This window comes from Pagrus pagrus (assembly GCF_965226575.1).
Source record: "Pagrus pagrus genome assembly, chromosome: 13".
NCBI classification, from domain to species: Eukaryota; Metazoa; Chordata; class Actinopteri; order Spariformes; family Sparidae; genus Pagrus; species Pagrus pagrus.
The window spans coordinates 8,048,423-8,067,013 of record NC_140197.1 but is presented as its reverse complement, the minus strand read 5'-3'; the positions used below and the strand labels follow the sequence as shown (position 1 = coordinate 8,067,013).

The window sequence follows — 18,591 nt, the reverse complement described above, 5'->3', positions numbered from 1 at the left end:
GCAGAAGACAGTGGCTGTGACTGATCAAGTTATTCTGTTTATGACTCAACAATCACAACAGAGGCTCTTAAGAGACGAGTGGTGAAGTGGTAGAGAATTGCAGCAGAAAGGCCTTGATGAGAGTAAAATGGAACATTTTAGTGGAGAGACGCAAACAGTGCATATCAGCTTGTAAACACTGTCCCTCATGTATCCCTGCTGATGACTGCAGCTTCAAGTAAAGGTGGGTACTGAGGACCAATCTTACATTTGTATTGGCTCCTGATTGGAGCTATTGGTGTTTGAATGTTGTTTGTCTGCTGTAAAACTTAGCTTTTCTCTTTCTCAGTGTTGTGACTTCAGCTAACATCGCTGGTTGCAACGCTCAACACAACTAATTGTGTGCATGTATTGATTTACTACCACTACACACATACAGAAATGCCGGGACAACTTTAAGATGGATTGCCATGACGTCTTTTTAGACATTCAATCCCGCAGAGGATGAATCTTGCTGACTCTGTTGATCCTCTGACTTTTTTTCCAAGCTACCTTGAAGTTGACATTTGTGATTTTTTAGTATTGTGTCTCAACAAATATTGGATGGATTGTCATAAATAGACATGAAGTCACTGGTACAGGCATTCATGAATTGTAGTCACAGTCTTTTGATCTAATGCAGTCATCAAAAGTCAGTTTGTGGCTAACTACCTGACTTTCCTTCAGTCTCAGTTGTACTTTTTTGTGCTAATTAGCAAGTGTTACCATGTTAACATGCTCATCTAAGATGGTAATAATAACACCATTACACCTTTTAAACTTCAGTATATTAGCGTTGACATTGTGAGCATGCTGACTTTAGCATTTAGTTGAAAGCACTACTGCTGTTGTCATATTAAACCTCTTAAAACTGCCCGAGTGAACAGACTTCACTTTGGAACAGCATTGGAAGGATCATACGGAAGAAACTGAGAATATTACAGCTGCCAACTTATGAAAACCATCCAAACCTGATTGGATAAACCTGCATCATGCACCAAAAGAAGACAGTTCCTCTTGCAAAAGACGATGTGTACATCTCAGCTGTCAGTCCAATAAGAACATCAGGCCACCCCATGAGGGGAAAGACGATGCTACTTGGCCTAGATTTCCCAAATCATCTAAGCATTATGATCTGTATTCAATTACTTTAAATGTGGAGCAGCTTTTACTTCACCATAAGACGAGTGACGAGATCCCCGCATGGAAATAATGCATAGCACTGCTGCTGCATATTAACTTGTAATGTGGCCACATGCTGTTGCTTGTTTGACGTGGTTTGAAGACAAGGAGAAGGAGTGTGGTGTAAAGCAAACACTTAGAGAGGTAGATGATTGGGGGGTGGCTGAAGAGTCAGGTCTCAGAGGTTGACAGCATTGTGTCAAGAATATGGATAGACTCATTCTGAGAGTTAACTTGAATGCGTCAGTTTTGTGCGGAGAGTTGATTATATTAAGGAATTCAACCAGCTGTTTTCTCTGCGGACAATAATCCTTCATCCCAATCATGTTTTGGTTCAGAGTGTGCACAGAGAGGAGGAGCTATTCTCAGACAGGTCTGTTGTTAATGTGTTCCTGAGAGAGAGAGATGGAGAGGGAGGGATGGGCAAGGAGGGGCTGAGCGAAATCAATGCGCAGTGCGGAGCCCTATGATGAAATAAGATTTTCCCCATTTTTCAAAAGCAAGAGAAGCAGAAAATCAATGGCCAATGGTCAGTGTTGATTATGTGATTTTGTGCCGCCACAAATGACTCAATGTATGGCAAACACTGAAGAGTAATGCAGAGATTACAGCAAGAGACAGAAAATGTCCAAGACTCACCTCAGACACCCTCTGTCCTCTCCCTCCATCCCTCCCTCCCTCCCTCAGTCATACAGAGGGAGTCACACATGTATTAGCCTCCATCATTGACAGTCTCCTCACATCATAGCGCCATAAGTTGTTCCCGCCCTCTGCTTCGTGTTGCCACGGTAACGCACACCCTTCCCCAGCCACCTGTGGCTCAGATACGCCGTGATGTATAGAACGCAGAGCCAATGTCAGCCAATCAGATCGCCGACTTCTTTGTGTTCCAGGCCGTGCACGCGTGCATTCGTGTGCATATGAGCGCCTGGCCCAGTCATGTTTAGGAAGCGCTGACCTACTTGGACCAATCAGAAGGCTTGGTAAAATGTGTCGGTGGTAACGTATGTATACTGCTAATAGGCCCGGTTGTTCTGCTGCCGCATTAAAGGGCACGTGAGGCCGACAGGAGCTGGATGAGATCTCATTATCTCGTGTGTGCTCAGGTACATGAAATTAGAGCATTGAATGAGTCATCAATGGGCTCTCTGACTATTGCTGCAATCATGCTGTGTGTGTGAGAGCGAGAGAGAATGTGTGGACAGGTGGGTGTCGTTCCACACAGTGTGTGCTGGGTTCAGTGAGGGCTTTTCCACCTGAATACCTTTCACCAGTGATAGAAAGCAGTTGTCCGAAGTTCATTTTCTACAGACATACAGTGTGTGCCTACTGTGGAGGATGATACAGGTTCATCAAAGTCTTTGAGAATTAAAAGGCAGGTACTGATGGATCGGCAGGTTTAATGATTCTGCTCACCTTTATTGGTACTGTATATTTTTGATGAATGTGGAAATAAAAAACAAAATTCAAGTATGAAAAAATAAAACTTATACCATTCACATGTCTGTTCATTATGTCTTGTGCTGGAACTGGGAGGTGATTAGCTAAGCTTAACATAAAGAGTGGAGGCAGGGGAAATCCTCCAGCACAGATGTTATAAGAGAGAAGACAAACCACTTAAAGCATTTTGAATAGAAACGTCTGTGAGGTCGGAGATGGCAGATGTATGACGCTTATCTGGCCCCCAACCCCTAATAACAATTCTGTGCTCTATCTCAGCCAAACCAGGAAAAATATCAGCCGATTGTGTTGTTGCACCGACAGTTGAGATTAACAACAGTTTCAACTGGATTGGTGCAGCTGCACACTGACTTCTAATGTTCATGGAAGGGTGGCTACTTATGGTACCAAGAGAGGCGAGGTTATTCACACATTAGACATTAAACTTGCATTTGTTCAAGTGACCTGGTGGGATGAGTTGATAGTGTCTCATTGCCATGTGCATGCATAGTGTAAGTATAAGATGTAGGAAACAAAAGCGTTTTAAACTGTATTCTGGGTAAACATTTTTTTTTTTTTTTACATTTCTCTTCCTTTGCAGATTGAACATATGAGATCAAACATGTTCATTATTCAGCTGCTAAAGTTCTGGCAGGTAGATTCTTCAACCAGGTTAGGATTAAGGTTCACTGGGGTATCTCTCGACTCTAGCTCCATGCTTACAGGAATAATTTGGCATTTCGGGAAATACATTGATTTGCTTTCTTGCTGGCAATCACATGAGAAGATTGACACCACTCTCATGTCTGTACGGTAAAAATGAACCCGTCAGCAGCCGGCTAGCTTTTAACTTGAATTTTTGTACAGATTAAACAAGCAAGATTGTACACGTTAATTAGTGAGCTTTAGAGTTGCTATTAGGCAGATTTTGACAGATCCAGGCAAGCTGGCGGTTTGATCTTCTACCTGTACCCTGTTTCATCACACGGCTGCAACTTCCTGTTATTTGCAGTCGTCCTGATGTTATTTTGGTTTCCTTGGGGTGTACTTTTATAACGACGCCGGCTTCGTTACCTGTCTAATTGGTAGTTGCACACAGGGTAATTTGGAATCCTTTTAATTTGCTCTCTTTTGATTGTTACTCCCTCCTCACTGTTAATTTTTGACCAGAACATCCCTGTTAAAACATGCATGATATCACTTCGCTCAAAAGTAGGCCAGCCTCGTAAAAAAAGGCTTTTTTTTGCTCTGTGGTTCACTGCAAAATTAAAGCGTGGGCAGGTTTCATGCACGGTATCATTTGATCATTGGACCGTTGCAAACAAGCTGTGTTTGCAAACAGGGAGCAGAGAGAGACAGAGCAGCAGTGGTCATGCAAGCTACAGAGTGAATGAAGAGTGTGAGCTGCGGTATCACGACAAAGCAGTTAATTAGAGAAATTAAACATTATTAAGGCAAATGTCATTCCCCCTCAGATTTTGAAGCATGTATTCAATGTTTTAATTGGGTTCTGCTGTATTTTGGCTGTTTTCACTCCACAAGAGAGACCTCCCTTTCTCATGGCTGTCAGTAGTGTGCTGTGTGAGGGGCAGGGCAGCTCTCTCAGCCCTCATGAACACTTTCAGAGACCCTGCTCTGATGACAGTGCGCCACAAACAGACAGTGCCTTGCCTCAAGTGCAACAAGTACGTAAGGGCCGAAACACTAGAAATCTTTCCCAAGATCTAGCGAAGGTGCATCACTTGGGCCGACGTACAGAAGAAAAATGTAGACTGCCAAGCTCAGAGTTTGTGTCTTGTTTCCTCATTCACCTCCGGTGTGACAGTCACAGTTACAGAGCACTCTGAGCATCCTGTGTTGAGGACATTTTTGGTCATAAATAAAATTCGAAGTCCAAAAAGAAATTAAAAGTGAAATAAATACAGATACACATACATAACTTAAACTTAAAAAGGAAAAGTAAATTGATAAAACATACTTAAAATGTAAAATAATAATGTAAAGTTATAATCTCAAGTAAAATTTAAAATGCGAAAACTGAAATTATTTGTAAAGATGAAATTGTACATAGACTGACTACCCTGCATCTTCACACCTTGACTAGACATGGTGCAGCCATAGACTAGGTTTTGACCTAGTCATGTTTACAGTGTACAGTAATATGACTGTTGTGATATATTGTGGCTTTTTACATTAGTATACTGTTTGGATAGGTCTCTTTAAGCTTTCTGCATTTTTACTTTACCAAACAGCTCAAGCTCTGTCAGGTTGCGTCATGATGATTAATGGACAGTCTTTTCCAAGTCCAGCCACAAAATCTCCATTGGATGGAGATCTGGACTCTGACTCATCCACCCCAAGACATCAACACTCTTGGGGACGGCCAGCTCTGGGCAGGTTTACAGAGGTGCCATACTCTTAAAAATGTCTTAATGGTTGATTTAACTGCACTCCCAGGGAGGTTCAGTCACTTGAAATTGTTGTTGTGTGTCCATCCTCTGACATTTGCTTTTCCAAAATGACACTCACTCATTCATGTGAAATAGGAGCTTGGTGACATATCGACTGTACTTGCAAACTTAGCTGGTGAATAGCTGTAGCAGACGTCACCGGTGCTTCGGAAAGCGCTTCATTCAGTGTGATGGTTTTGAAAGTTTTACAGCTAAACTATGTGGTAAATGGACTTGCATTTCTATAGCGCTTTTCCAGGCTGACCGATCAAAGCGCATTATAGCACTTGTCACATTCACCCATTCACACACTGATGGCAGAGGCTGCCATTCAAGGTGCCATCTCATCAGGAGCAATTTGGGGTTCAGTGTCTTGCTGAAGGACACTTCAACATGCAGCGGGGGGAGCCGGGGATTCAAACCAGCGACTGATTACTGCATGGTTGACACATTAGCGGGATATGCCTATGAATTTTCACATAAATATCAACCATGAAGTTTAGAAATATGAGCCCACAGTGGTGCACGGAATAAGTTACACCAAAAGGTACATGGCTAACAACACATAATTATTTTACTATAACATATTTACTGTAACAACGATACAAGAAAACCTATATTTAATGCTGAGCTTTTAAAAAAAGTATACAGATTTATCTCATCACTACACTCTTCATCACTTTTTTATGAGCCATATGTGAGTGGATTGTCACGTGATGTGAAATATGAGATCTTCCCTGTCTCTCGACAAGCCTTCGGACGATTTGTTTAAGTTGTTAAATGCTGCTGGACTCACCATTGCGTACCATTTTGTTGAATCCTGAGTTATTGATGACGAAAAATAAAGTTCTCTGAGCCAACGAGTTTGCTGAACTTGTAGTTTATTCAAAGGGCGTACTTGTACCATAGACTCCCTTTTATAATTGTCTGCACATTGCACAGTGGTGCAGTTTTTATTCCAACAACAGAGGTTCATTAAAAAATGAATGCCGCAACACAGCTACTAAGCTACGATAGCTGCCTCTAGTTTGGACTCTCTGGACCTCCTTCCCCTCTAAGGTCAGCTCTCTGTAGACTGTGTCAGTGGCGTGGAGTTATAGGTCAAAGTTCAGCAGAGCTACACTCTATGTGGAGCATTTATGTGGATTAATTTGGCCTCCTCGAGCAGATCCTGTCATCGTTGCAGATGCACTTATCCCAATTATTTATTCCTTAACTGCGCTAGAGAACAAGACAAACAACAGTCATGGGGTCCAGAACATTGTGAACTCTTTGTAGTCTAATTACTGATCTGTATGGCCTTGAAAACTCTACTTTAATTGATAAGCTTGACTGATAAGAGCCAATCAATACTGTAGATACTAATGTGTGACTGGCAGCCGTAAACTGTTTAGGCAATCAATCTACAAATCCCTGAGAGTCTCTTAATAATCCCTGGGTGGAGCAGCACAACTTGTAGCAAGTTGCAGCAATTCAAAGCCTTTAACAACATGCAGCACAGAAGATAATAAAACTTTATTTGCAGAGCTTTTTGTATACCGCTGCTGAGCGCCTCGAGATGGAGGTCATCATCTGTAATCATAGCTGGGTCTACTACTGTGTTTATTCTCAAAACATCCAATGTTTTGTAGGATATAAGGTGAGAGGTAATGGAATCTCTTCAACTGTGAAAGTAGAATTTACCTTAGAGAAATATTTGAGTCCATACACATAAAGTATTAATTCCTTTAATGTTTTTCAGCTGTTTGTGTCTTAAAGAAAGACTTCTCTTTGTAAACACACTACACTTTATATTCTAGATTCTTTCTGAGCTGGGAAAAATTAACACGGTTGAACAAACAATGATCAGCCACAACATTAAAACCACAGACAGATGATGTGAATAACCTTGTTCATCCTGTTACAATCAAAATGTTGGGAAACCTTGGGTCCTGGCATTCATGTGCACCACCCATCCAAACACGTTTCTGGATCAAGTACAACCTCTCATGGCAACGGCACTCCCCGATGTCAGTGGCCCCCCCCAGCAGTACAATGTGCCCTGACACACAACAAAAACTGCTTAGTGATGGCTTGAGGAACACAACAAACAGCCCAAGGCATTGTCCTGGCCTCCAACTTCTCCAGTTCCCAATCTGATCGATGCTTGGGTCACAAGCATCTTAAAAGTAGTTTGCAGAATTGGTCACTACCCCCCTAATGCATCTCATCTACTTATCAATTTCATTACTAGATGACCGTTTTAAGTTATAAACCTTTAAACTTTCATTGAATTAACTGCACAGAGCAATGAAACAGTCATTACTCTCTATCAGATGAAGAGCTGTGGTTGACCTCCAACCCCTCAGCTAGATAATCAACTCCAGTTACTGTTCCCTGCTGGAAACCTACTCACTCAGGCAACATGGCATCAGAGGTCGATTGATCGTTGCACGATGGAAAAAGGCCAATTACTGACTGGCTTTTTATTTTATTAAAACAAGTGAGTTTGTTTGACTGCACTGTACCCTTGTTGCCCTTCTGTTGTATTTTTGATGAAGTCATAGCTGAAGGAGTTTTGCTGCAGTGTTAAGCTACATCTGTGGGCAAATCAACCAGGACTAAAGTCTTGAGAATTATACAATTAAGCAGCTGCCTCTGTCTTTGAATATCTCACCTTTGTTGCCTGATGTATTTCATAAAATATCATATTTTTTTCTGATATTTGCAGAGCCATTTTCTTCAGGCAGTGTTATCTGGGATGTTCTGAGCCAATCAGCAAGCTCTGTGTCACCTCAGGTCTCTATTTGATTGCTTCTGGGTGTCATGATTCTCCAAATCCAAATTTCACCAGCCAATTCGTAACCAACTTAAACACAAAAACTACAACAGAGTGACTAGATGGCGTGAGGGTACTTTACAACAACAGCTTGACTTAATCCTGGTGGCTTTTTACATGTTAGGGTTGGGCAAGTTCAAGTATTAATCAAAACAACAAAAGAGAGAGTTTGTTACAAAGTCTGATGGTCCCAAACAAATCAATACAGGGTGAAAAAAACAACAAAAAAAACATATGCATCAGAGTTACATCCAATACCAGTCACTTGATCATCTTGCTGCACACAGGATAAGTGTATTGAGGTGCCAGACATGCGTAAATAGGCAGGGGTGGCGGGAAAAAAAAAACGGAAGAATCGCAGATCCTGCTTTTGAGTTTGATTATCAAACTTGACACCTCATGTTGATAGATTTTTGATTTAGAATGGAAGTCCTGATATCCCTATATCGGCTTTATACAATAAAGCCAAATATAACGTAAGACCATTTCCAAAGTTTTGTTTATTGCAGTCCAGATGGGACTGGTATCAGTAAATCCCCATCATACCCGTTTTGTTCAGCCAGATAACCCTCACAGATCAACACCACTGAAAAGATTTTTGAGCTGTAAATGAATCCACCAGAAATAAAAAGCTAACGTAAGGCTATAAAAGTACCATGACTTTAACGTCACCGCCACTTAACGTCAGACTACATCATACTATACACACATTCAGTCATCAAAAAGACCCTTAAACACTATAATTTAAACGTGGTGTATTTATTAACATAATGTATGCTGTAGAAAACGTGAAAATCTCTACCGCCTGTGTTAACCACAGACCTTATTTCAGGCATTAAAAACAGGATCCCATTCAAAAAAATCCATTGATTAACGTATTTCCTGGTTTTAGGACTCATACCTGCAGAACTCTATATATCCTAAATAAACACGCAATAAAGTTTAACCACACAATCTGAAAAACAAGTTGAATTTTATTGCTTCCAGGTGCTCTAATGGTCAGGAAAACCCTGTTATTCTGGCATAATGTTGGCTAAAATGTTAGTGACAATTGTTGAAAAATGACCAAGGCAATTGTTATCTGAAAGCTGTACTTGAACTAAGGTTTTCTATATGTGCTGTGGATGAAGGTCCACTGGTAAAGTAGTTCCTGACGCTACTCTTTCTAAAGGGTAGAGAAGCTGTAAACATTGAGACAGCCTGGTTTCAGTCAATAAAGTATACGTACAGTACAATAAGTGTACTCTTGGCAAATTCTCTTATCAGCCTCAGTCTAGACAGAGTGCCTGGCCTGTTCTGTACGTACAGTACTCACATTCATTTAATAATTCATACATAAGGGGTTGTGTGAGACCGCTGAATGTGTTGTTGACCTTTTCCTAATCAGCAGCATGGTCTCTGTCTGTGCAGTCAATGGGTTCAAAGAACAAAAATGTGTACACACATACATACACACTAGGACATGTTAACACTGGGAACACTCACAAACACGGACACACAGCAATGCTGTTGCACACAGATCAAGCTTGATTTTTTGATGCTTCTCCTTTTATCACCATCTCCTACCAAGTCTGTTTCTCATCCCTCAGTCATCCCTTTTTGTCCTCTCAGTTTCTGAATCATTTTTTTCTACTAGTCTTTGTACCAACTCTTCCTGTCGTCTGTGCTTGTGGCCTGCCTGACAGGCATGTTGAGAGAAGCTTGGACCAACATGGAGTCCTTGGCCTGGTTTGGTTGGCTTGGTTCCAGTGTGCCAGCATGATCTGAGGCCATGCTGTCAGCTGTCCTCCTATAGCAGTACTCCCTCCTAAACAGTAAATAGATCAAGACTATCAGCTGCAACCACGGCAGTCATTTTAGTCCTCGCTTCAAGTTCTTGTTTGATGCAGGAGGGGGGATCAAACCTGATAAACAGGTTAGATATTAGATTACTACTGTTTAATGCAGTTTCAGCATATGTATGGGTTAAAAGCAGCTTGGAATTAAAAACCTGGGAGTTCACTAGAATATATATATATATATATATATATATATATATATATATATATATTTTATTTTTTTTATTTTTTTATTTTTTTGTGCTTGTATTTAAGTATTCACTTGTGTTTGTGTATTAGACTGTCTCCAAACTTGATTCACGCTCTGGCACAGCTGTTGTAGGAACCTTGATAGGCTGTTGATACAGTGATATAGATATAATGTGATAGAAATGTTGGCAAAATAAGTATGAACAGTAGAAAACCTGTCAACAAGAACAGATGGTTCAACATCCCCAATCAGAGTAAAGAGCAGCATATATGGAGCATAGAGCAAGTATAAAGCCTATAAGCATAATTCAAATTCCAACGGTGTGCCTCGAGCCACTGAATCAACATGGTGAAATGGCTGCAATCAACTCTGTGATGGTCCACACAGTGAAAGGATTTAAAATGCATCCTCGGATTGCTGGAATGTCACATCATAAACGAACGAGGCAAAACTCAACGTCATGGCTGAAGAGCTGTCTGCTCGTCTGTACTGCTTGTCTGCCAGTAGATCTGCATGCGATGTGATTTTGCCCGCCCCCCTTTCCATGTGGCCTCATGTCCTCCTGTGGAGAGATGCTCCTGTTTATATTCAGTTATGCAGGGCTGATTAGTCAATCTTGGCTGCTGATTCCTGCAGTGTCACATGTCCTCGTTCCCCCTCATCCAATGTCTCCTCACACATGTCAACCTGCTGTGCTCAATCAAAGCAATGCATAGGCGTACGAAGACTCCTGTGTGCCAGTGCTGCTGTCACACACAGACAGCACAGACCGCACACACAACCCATTTAATGTCAATTAATGGTTTTCCTTCAACACACATTTCACTCAGGATTTAATGTGAAAGCAGCATTTCAATATCATATAAATAGCTACTGAGCATGTTTATGATTAATAAAGCCTGATAGTGCAGTACATTCATCTTATGTAAGCCGGTAAGCAACCGGTTACTTTTGCTACTCCTCCTTTCCGTTAGCAGTCCATAAGCAGTTTACAATTACAATAACCGTAATACCATAATAATGTGAATCCTGGTAAGGGCTCATAAATATGCACATAATGCCTACATTCATGATATTGTTGTAAAAGGCAAAGGCTAAAGCTGCATGCCCCAGAAATAGTAAGTAAGAAAGTAAAACACCACTAGAGATCCACACTCACACAGATGAAGCCTAAAGATCATGGGAAGGCCAGCCTATAACAGTATGTTTTTAACAGTTTTTTAAGAAGAATCAGCTTTAGTAACAAAGAAATGATTTCTCTTTCAGCTCATAAACACAATGTAGTTGTCAGTATTAGGAATTGGATGAGATTGTTACACTACAGACTGTAGGCTCAGGCAGCACACATAGCTGTCAATCGCTCTCCTCACTGGATTTGAAGAAGACTATTCTCGACTATTTTGACTTTATTCACAAAATTGGATTTCAACTTTATTCTCTATTCACAATATTCTATTGAGTGCATAATGGAAAAAAAAGTCTTCCTCTCATTTTTTTTCTCACCACTGGCCCTGATACTCTTATCTCCTAGGATTCAGAATCTATTCACTAATGTCAAAATTTGATTTTCTAAATTTGAATTTGTGCATGATGTTGACGGAATGAATTGTGAGATTGCCAAATATTCTCACCCCTTGTTTGATCTTTAGCCACTTTATACAGGATTGGTTCTTGATATCGGAATTGTAAAATTTGCTTACATTTTTCCAAAAGTCTGTGTACTGGCCTGTACTTTTTTATAAGCTGATATGTTGACGCAGCCTGACATCAGTGGGATTAACATTACCAACAGAGCATAACATTAGCTAACAATACTGATAGAGACCTAAAAAATAGTAACATTAGTTCACATCACTGTTACCTGCTGAATGCAAGATGATTGTTAGTGATGGAACAAGTGCTAAGCATTAAGAAGAGATTTGGCCTCCCTGTTCAGAAGTTGTTACTTTACTTCACTGTTGGAGGTCATTTTTGTTTTGTTGTCATGTTCGGCACAGATGGTTTTTTACTTACATGCTTACAGTAATAGAGGTGGGAAATATGTGCATTGAAATTAAGAGTCAGAATGCTAAATCAGGAATATAAGATAATTACTTTAAATGTTAATGGTCTGCAAAATCCTATCAAAAGAAGCAAGTTGATCACTAAGATGAAAAGAGAAAAACAACAAATTATCTTCTGGCAGGAGACTCATCTTAGTGATAAAGAACATGAGAAGTTTAAACACTTGGGATTTAAAAATGCTTACTACTCATCCTATAAGCATGGGAAAAAAAGAGGAGTTATAATATTAATCTCTAACAAAGTTGTGTTCCAAGTCTCAAAACAGATAAAGGATACTGAAGGGAGATACATTCTAGTGAAAGGTTACATTGATCATAAGCAGGTAACATTATTGAATGTGTATAGACCCCCAGGTAACGATAAAACATTTATGAAGAAAATATTTGATCTGATTACTGAAGAAGCTGACGGGGTCCTGATTTGTGGTGGTGATTGGAATATACAGTTACAACCTTCTCTTGACTCCACTAATGTAACGAAAAGAATTAATTCTGAGACAGATACTGTTAAGAAACTTCTCCTTGAAACAGGTATGATGGATGTTTGGAGGGAATTAAACCCAACAGCAAGACAATTTACATTTTTCTCTCATCCCCATAATGTTCATTCAAGAATTGACTACTTTTTTTTGTTTAATTCAGAAAGACACCGAATCCTAAAGTGTCAAATAGGGGTCAAAGATATCTCAGACCACGCAGGTGTATATCTATCCCTACATTTGGACACTGAAATTAAAAATACTACATGGAAGCTTAACACAAGCTTACTAAATGATCCTTTATGTATCCAATACATTCATAAGGAATTTAAAGAATATCTAGAACAAAATGATACTGGTGAAGTGTCTCCAGGTACTGTATGGGATGCTGCTAAGGCAGTAATAAGGGGAAAACTTATATTGTGGTCCTCATTTAAAAAGAGGGAAAAACAGAAGCGAATAAAAGACCTATTACAGGAACTAAAAAACCTAGAAATGAAACACATGGAACTTAACGATCCCAAATTATTAGATCAGATACAACTTATTAAACAAAACTTAAACAAACTATATGATAGTTATGAGGAGATGAAGGCAAAGTTCATCAAACAAAAGTACTATGATAATGGACCAAGAGCTAAAAAACTGCTAGCCTGGAGAATAAGAAAGCAACAAGAAGAAAGATCCATTCATAAAATTAAAGACGCGCAATCTGGAAAAATTTGTCATAAACTAGAAGAAATACAAAAGTCCTTTGAAAATTACTATAAAGATCTGTACACCCAACCGAAAGGAGCAGATTCCTTAAGTATTACACATTTTCTTAACTCACTGGATTTACCATCCATTGGATTAGAACAGAATAAAATAATGATGAATGAAATAACACAAAAAGAATTGGATAATGCTATTTCGAGACTCAAAACAAATAATATGCCCGGTGACGACGGATACTCCACAGAATGGTATAAAACATTTAGAGAATTACTATCACCAACATTATTGAAATGTTTTAACTTTATACTTAATGGAGGTGAAACACCAGCTTCTTGGAGACGTGCCATTATCTCTGTAATTCCTAAGATGGGCAAAGATAAGTCGGAGTGCAGTTCGTATAGGCCAATATCGATTTTAAATTTAGATTACAGATTATTTGCTTCCATAATTGCAAAAAGATTAGAAAATATTATTCCGAACATAATAGATGAAGACCAGACTGGGTTCCTTAAAAACAGACAGACACAAGATAACGTAAGACGGGCTTTACATTTAATGGAGCATATGAGCAAAGATAAAGATGAATCCATCGCTCTCAGCCTTGATGCCGAAAAGGCATTCGATTCAGTTAGCTGGGAATACCTATATTTAACATTACAAAGATTTGGCTTTGATATTAAAATTATCTCATATCTAAAACAATTATATCATTCCCCTTCAGCCAGAATCAAAATAAACGGTTGTCTGTCCAACCTTGTGTCACTCAAAAGAGGCTGTCGGCAGGGATGTCCCTTAAGTCCGGCCTTGTTTGCATTATTTATCGAACCTCTGGCTCAGGCTATTAGAGAAGACCAAGACATAAGAGGAATTTATTTTAAAGACACTGAATATAAGACCTGCCTTTATGTAGATGATATATTAATCACTCTTTCGCAACCAGATTTGAGTTTACCAAAATTAATGTCCTCCTTGAAAACATTTGGTTACTACTCGGGCTACAAATTAAACATTCATAAAACACAAATCATTTCATTTAATTATACCCCCTCACTACAAATAAATAACCTGTGTAATTTCAAATGGGAGAATGACATCATCAAATATCTAGGAATAAAAATTCCGAAGGATTTATCCACCATCTATGCAACTAATTATTTGCCAATTACCAAAGAAATAAAGACAGACTTAAATGGAGTTTATTACCACTAGATTTACATAACCGAATAGATATAGTTAAAATGAATATCTTACCGCGATTGCTTTTTCTTTTTCTGTCAATACCAATAGAAATACCTGAAAAACAATTAACGGAGTGGAAGAGAATGCTATCTGGGTTTATATGGAAAGGCCTTAAACCAAGGATCAGGTACAAAACATTGCAACTGTCCAAGGAAAAGGGAGGGCTATCTCTTCCAAACATAGAGAATTATTACAAAGCTGCACAGCTTAGATACTTGATTTATTTGTGCGACCCATATTATAATGCTAAATGGAAAAATCTAGAACTAAGTCAATTGGACATTCCCCTTCAGACCTTGCTTGGAGACAGGAACCTATACCTACTGCATAAACAAAACTTAAATGATTGGACAAAAACAACCCTAAACATTTGGTTTGCAAGAAAGTCATAAAAACAAACTGGAAAATCATATCAAAATATTACGATGGGTGGCGCATGATAAGGATTTTAAACCCGCCCAAATGGATGGGCGTTTTAAACAGTGGCTGTTGAAAGGTATCACAACATACTGTCTTATTTCTGATAAAGGGAGACTACATTGTTTTCAAAAACTTAAAGACAATTATGACTTAGAAAACCAAGACTTCTTCAGATACCTTCAAGTTAGAGCTCATTTTAACTGTGATATAAAAACAACAGAGGAAGGTAGTTCTGATTTAGTTAACATTTTGATTGATGCATACAAATCTAAGTTAAACCGGAAACTGATTACCCGAATATACTCCAGTTTACAGTCATTCAATGGCTTTTCCACTCTTTATGTTAAATCCATCTGGGAAAAAGAAGCAAAAATAACCATTTCAGAAGATGACTGGTTAAACATTTGTAAAACTCAAATGAGCACTTCCAGTTCTGGTCATTGGAGGGAATTTTCGTGGAAAAATATGATTCGATTTTTTATTACTCCCAAAATTAAACAGCATCAGAAAGGCCACCCAAGTTATGAAAGGTGTTGGAGAGAGTGTGGAAATACTCAGGCGGATCATTTCCATGTCTTTTGGGGCTGTCCGATTATACAACCCTACTGGCGAGATGTTGTGGAGAAAATGAAATCAGTGGTAGGCTCTCAGTTTGAACACGATTTTTGTACAATCTATCTTGGTAATATCTCCCCTACAATCAATGTCACTGATAAATATTTGATTAAAATAATGATGGTAGCCAGTAAAAAAGCTATTATATATATATACATTGGAAAAGTGCAAGTTTGACCAAACTGTAATTGTTAGTGGCAGTTCACACGTTATATTTCCAGTCTGAATTACATGTTATCTGTAAACTGAGTTGACAGGGACAATGGGAAAAAATTTGAAGTTGTGAGTAGGCCAGATAATACCTATGAGGATGCCAGAGGAAAAGGTTAAACAGCGAAGCGCACATACATTGAGACACTGGCGAGGCAGTACAGTATTGTGATTCAAGTTTGCTCTGGTTTTATTCCTCAATTCCAGTCCCTGTAGCCTTTTCAGAATGACTCAAAGTGATAAAATCAAAAGTTAGATTGGATGGGTGATGAGCTGAGGGAGGAACTCCAGGTCATATACTGTATAAGTAGAGGATTAAAAGAGGAAGGCGAGGTCAGGGGGAGGAAGACTGGGCTAGAGGTTATTGAGTCCATCCAATAACGGAATAGTCACAGGTTTTATCTACACAACCAATGCTGTGCCCTTGGGGTCATAGAGCTGTTTATCCTCAGCAGCAAAAACTCCGAAAGGAGATTCTGTTCAAGATAAAGCAGAGAAAATGTACGCTGGCGGGAGCACAGGAGCATAAAGACTTTTTTTTATAACACCTTGGTCTTGGTTTTATAGCTTCATAAATGTCACAGCGTGATGCTCCCTCGTGCTGCCTTGGTCAATTCTAGGATTTCTCTGAATAATCATTTGAGTCTGATGTTTTTCCTCCCAAATTACCTTGTCGGAAATTCACCATGGCATATTGAGCAATGATTGACTGGTCTTTTTGTGATGTCACAAAATCCCACAGGGATTTTCATCAGATAAACATGAAAATACCCTTCTAGTGTTACAGAGCATTCTTTAACTAAATGTAAGCCCTGCTGTTGGGAAGCCACATTACAATTTAGGAACATCAGATAGAAGATGTGAACACAGCTGCCAACATAGTGTAATCAGAACAGAGCTGTGCTATAGCATGAAAAGTTTGACATGAAGTTATATAAATGGCACACAATATCACACTGTTTTATTTTGTTTATATGTTGCGGACCCAGCCGTCTTTCTAGCTTTCAACATTGTTCTGGGGACCTTATTTTCATCTGAGAACAGCTTGTTTGGTCAGTTATGGAAAAAAACAAAAAAAAAATGTATTATTATCTCATTAATATTGGAAATATTCCTCTCAAAAGCTACATAGTGCCCCTTTAAAGAGAGGTTGGTGAATTAAATGAACTCAAATGGTGAAAGCGCAGGGAAAGGAAAGGTTAAGATAATGCAGTAAACAATGCGGCTACATTAGTTATTACCACAGCTCCATAGTCAGCCCTGTTTTTGTTCTTGTCTGGGCAACAAGACTTGGTATCAGATTATGATTGTTCCTACATGTTTCCAGCAGCAGGGTCAATTATGCAGCTGCGGCAGGGCTGCAGCTTCTGCTGAATGAATAACAGTCAACAGTGGACAGAGAGATGAGGGGGAGTGCAGTCATTCTAACACATCCACATAAACAGAGAGGAGATGCGAAAGGAAGGTCAACCATGGCAGCCTTACATTCTTGGCAGCCCTCACATTGGCTGGTCATTAGAGGGAGAGAGCAGGGAGGATGGAAGGGAGGAAACAAAGGAGAGGTGAAGGATGAGAGACTGCAGGGGTATGGAGACAGAGGGGAGAGGAGGCCATAGAGCATTGATCAGAAGGTCAGTCTTTGCTTTTATGTTGCCTCGGTGTATGTGTGAGCTTGTTCGTACAATTTAGTAAACAAGTTATGGAAAGAATTTTTAATCTTAGCTGCAAAGAACATTGGTTTTGTGTTTGTCTCTGTATGTCAGTTTCTTTATTATTTGTCGAATACATCAGTCTGCCCTGACTTGCTTCCCTGTGTTCACATTCCTACAACAGAAGAAGGAGGTGCTTTGTCTGTGGCTCAGAAAAGAAAAAGTGAATCCGTCTATGTCCTAGCTATGCCTCAGACCAGTGGATGTGCAGGAATAGATCTGTCTTTTTATAACTAAATTAGTCAAAATCAGATGTCCTCTAAAAATAAACATCCACGAGGCTCATTAGAAATCACATTAAAAAGAAGCTGTAGTTATCTGTGGACTTATGGGTATGCTGCACTGCTATGTGTGAATTTACCAGACTTTGAATGGTGTCAAACGAATCTCCCAAAATGAAAACAAATATAGGATTAAAAACGGGGCTCAAGTTGTAGCCCAAGCTAACACACTGACTGTACAGCGACATTATATTTCCATTTTACATCCAACAAAAGCCCCCAAGTTCTGATAACTGTAGATCCGAAAGTTACAGTGAAACATTACATCTTTGTCTGAGGGGACACTTAAATTTTCAGACTTTAAAGCCCATGGATATGAAGTGAAATATCAAAAAACAGTGAAAAGTGATGTTTTTTGATCAATCACTAGTCCAAAATCAGTTTATAATGATATAAAACACAGACAGGAAGCAAACCCTCTGTTGGAACAAGAGAATATTCAGCCAAGAAACTGAAACAAAAATAGTTTCCTTCAGATGTATGGCTATTTTAATAATCGATTTAAGTCAATTATCAAACAAAAATGTCAAACATTTGCTTGTTTCAGTTCTCAGATACATTATCTGTTAATTTCCTCTGTTTTATATTACTGTGAATTTAATAACGTAATGGTTTGGACAAAAAAAGACTAGTTTTTGACATTTTGTAGACTAAATAACAAAAAAATGTGTGAGAACTGGATTAGGCCCCAGTAGCCCCGCAAAGCGGCAACACCCCGCGACCCGAACAGGAAAAAGCGGACAAGATAATGAGATGAGATGAGAGATAACAAAAAAATAATCAAGAGATTAACGTATAATGCAAATAATTACTTAATAATACAGCCCAGTAGCAGAACCTTGTGTTTAAACCAACTGTCTCTCTATAAAGCCAGAGGAATACCTGCAGCATCACGTCTGATAATTCTTGGCATTTCTGTAAT

The 18,591-nt window shown here is 39.2% G+C and overlaps 1 protein-coding gene across 4 annotated transcripts in view; it reads left to right on the top strand.

The window, feature by feature from the left end:
- The window catches only part of LOC311268606 (thyroid hormone receptor alpha), a 108,710-nt gene that overhangs the window by 45,729 nt on the left and 44,390 nt on the right, over nucleotides 1-18,591 (top strand). The window lies entirely within an intron of this gene.